This window comes from Lepidochelys kempii, chromosome 9, assembly GCF_965140265.1.
Source record: "Lepidochelys kempii isolate rLepKem1 chromosome 9, rLepKem1.hap2, whole genome shotgun sequence".
In the NCBI taxonomy this organism is placed as follows: domain Eukaryota; kingdom Metazoa; phylum Chordata; order Testudines; family Cheloniidae; genus Lepidochelys; species Lepidochelys kempii.
In genome coordinates this window covers 96,222,071-96,225,277 of record NC_133264.1, presented here as the reverse complement: position 1 = coordinate 96,225,277, position 3,207 = coordinate 96,222,071, and positions in this window count along the sequence as shown.

Here is a 3,207-nt window from a genome sequence, read left to right as displayed (position 1 = left end):
TTAACCAAAGACTGACAGAGATCAGGCAACTGTTCATTTCCACCCAGTTACCACTTTTTAGGGATTGCTAAAATTGTGTCTTAAAACTCAGCAGAACAAGGCTCACTTACAAATCCCTCAAAGTTGGGACAGCTAACATTCACATGGCACTTCCCAAGTTACCCAGCTTCACAAATTCTGCCCTCCATTATAGAATCATAGAACTGGAAGGGACCTCGAGAGGTCATCTAGTCCAATCCCCTGCACTCATGGCAGGACAAAGTATTATCTAGGCCATCCCTGACAGCTGTTTGTCCAATCTGCTCTTAAAAATCCCCAATGATGGAGATTCCACAACCTCCCTAGGCAATTTATTCCAGCGCTTAACCACCCTGACAGGAAGTTTTTTCTAACGTCCAACCTAAGCCACCCTTGCTGCAATTTAAGCCCATTGCTTCTTGTCCTATCCTCAGAGGTTAAAAAGAACCATTTTTCTCCCTCCTCCTTGTAACAACCTTTTATGTACTTGAAAACTGTTATGTCCCCTCGCAGTCTTCTCTTCTCCAGACTAAACAAACCCATTTTTTTCAAGTCTTCCCTCATAGGTCATGTTTTCTAGACCTTTAATCATTTTCATTGCTCTTCTCTGGGTTCTCCAATTTGTCCACATCTTTCGTGAAATGTGGTGCCCAGAACTAGACACAATACTCCAGTTCAGGCCCAATCAGCACGTAGTAGAGCGGAAGAATTACTTCTCGTGTCTTGCTTACAATACTCCTGCTAAAAAATCCCAGAATTATGTTTGCTTTTTTTGCAACAGCATTACACTGTTGACTCATTTAGCTTGTGATCCACTCTGACCCCCAGATCCCTTTCCGCAGTACTCCTTCCTAGGCAGTCATTTCCCATTTTGTATGTGTGCAACTGATTGTTCCTTCCTAAGTGGAGTACTTTGCATTTGTCCTTCTTGAATTTTATCCTATTTACTTCAGACCAGTTTCTCCAGTTATGCTGCAACCCTTGTCCAATCGACCAAGCTGCGTGGTGTAACGGAAGATAGAATTTAGCTCTGCGTCTGCGAGAAACTCAAGACGAGATCAGCATACTGAGAACTGGGCAAGAGGAATTCATGGCACTGCTAGATGTGATCCCGATGATGCATTCCTTCCACTGTGCAATCCAAGAATAAAGATCTTGAGGAGAAACACTCAAAGCCCTGTGTTTATTTAGAGATAGAATATATATAGCACTTACCTGTCTAAAGCAGGATTCATAACGTAGGATACACATTGCAAACTCTTTATTCTTCAGTTAGCTTGACACTATATTTCAAGATAAAAAAGCTTATATGAAAAAGCACTCAAGAGCATTAGGGAGATACCTTTCTGTGATGTCTAAACTAGATCATAGTTTAAATTGCAGAGGATAAGTCTGAGCTGCAGAACTCAGGCATTTGTCCAAAGTCTCTAATTTGGAGGGGGGGAGCCACAAATAGATCAAATATTAGGCTTTTTAAGTGGTTGCATTTCCAAGCATCCACAACACTTGACTCAAATTAAAGAATTTCACAGTATTACTCCAGCTCAGAAAGGGTATATTTGCAATTTAGTCATGCAACTTTAATTGCTAAATGAGTTGGATGGGATGGAATAAATAGTTTGTTAAGGTAAATTGGGAATGTAGCTTTTGAAGTTACTCAAATTTGTAATTTAAATAACCCTATACACTAGAATCCCAGGAAATTTACAGTTAAGGCTCCAAATACCAACTTTGGGCCAGATCTTCAACTGGTGTAAGTAGATTAATCTCCCTTGACATCAGTGATGATGTAACGAGGTGAGACTCACCACCATGGTGCCACCTGCTGGTTGTTCTGGGAATTAGCTCAGTCTTTTCACAGGTGCCCTCCTCTGGTAGCATCTCACGACTGCCACTTCTGCTCCAGACCTGCGTTGCCTCAAGATCACAGCGTCCTCTTCAGGACACAGCCCATTCCGGGAGTGCCCCATTCTGTTCTCCTCCGCTTCCAGGGAAGCAGCAGTCCTCTGGCCAGCCACTCACCTCCGTGGCCAACTGCAGCCCAAGGTTCTAGTCACTTGCCTCAGTGGCAAACTGTAGCCCTTAACTGGCCACTCTCCTCAGTGGCAAGTGGGGGCGAGAGGGAGAGGAGACCCAGGCCCGCCCACTACTCCGGGTCCCAACCCAAGGACTCTCTAGGCGGCAGCCACGCGTTGCATCTCCTTCAACCCCCACCACCCGTTTCCCTGAGCTACTTCCCCATAGCCCTAGCACCTTCTCTGCCCCTGTATCTGGGCTTCATTCTTTCAGACAGTCAGGCTGGCGCTCCCTCTCACTCCCCTGACCTGGCCCAGCACTGCTCTGTCCAGGGTGCTGGCACTTCCCTCAGCCCTTCAGCAACCCAGTCCTTTCTCCCTGGGCTGCCAAGAGGGAACTGCCCCCTCTGCCCTGCAGCTCTCTTTATATATGGGCCTGCTCTGCCCTGATGGGCTGCTCCTTGCAGCCCCTCTCTGATTGGCTGTCTGCTGCGCAGCCTCCCCAGGGCTGCTATTAACCCTTTCTCCACCAGTGCGGGGCAGGTGCCCCATCACAGGTGCCTAAGCCAGTTTAGGATCCAGACTCTTGTGTCTGCCCTGTATCCCATTCTGTACCTTCTTCCACCTATCAAGATCCTCACCAGCAGCCACACAAAACGGGTGTCTGCCTCATTGATTATATGGATTCCAACTGTGTACTCTACAAATTGTTGTAACCCACCTCCACACTATACCAAGTGCCTGGGAGGTATCAGCAAGGCCTAAGGGAAAATCTGTACAGTTCTGGGATCCACTTTTTCCTGCTAAGGAGTTGGTGAGAGTCCCGGAAATATAAGGGGATCGGAAGGTGGCACCTGGGGAGCTTGTGGGGGAGAATGGAGGGATGCAAGGAGTCCCTGGCATGTCCCAGGCACTCGGCTGCCAGAAGCAATAAAGTGTGTGACCCCCTGCTACCGTTTAGCAAAGAAAGGCGAGGTCCTTGTCATAATGTGATTAGACCATCTCTGTCAAATGAGTTGTATGGGCTAGATTTTCAGCTGGTGTAAGTGAAGTTAGCTCCAATGAAGATACCCCAAAAGAGGATCTGGCCCATAGGTTTTTAAAAGGAAGTTGACTGCCACTGACTTATATACAGATCAGGCTTGTTTATGGTAATGATGCTTTTGATATCAAA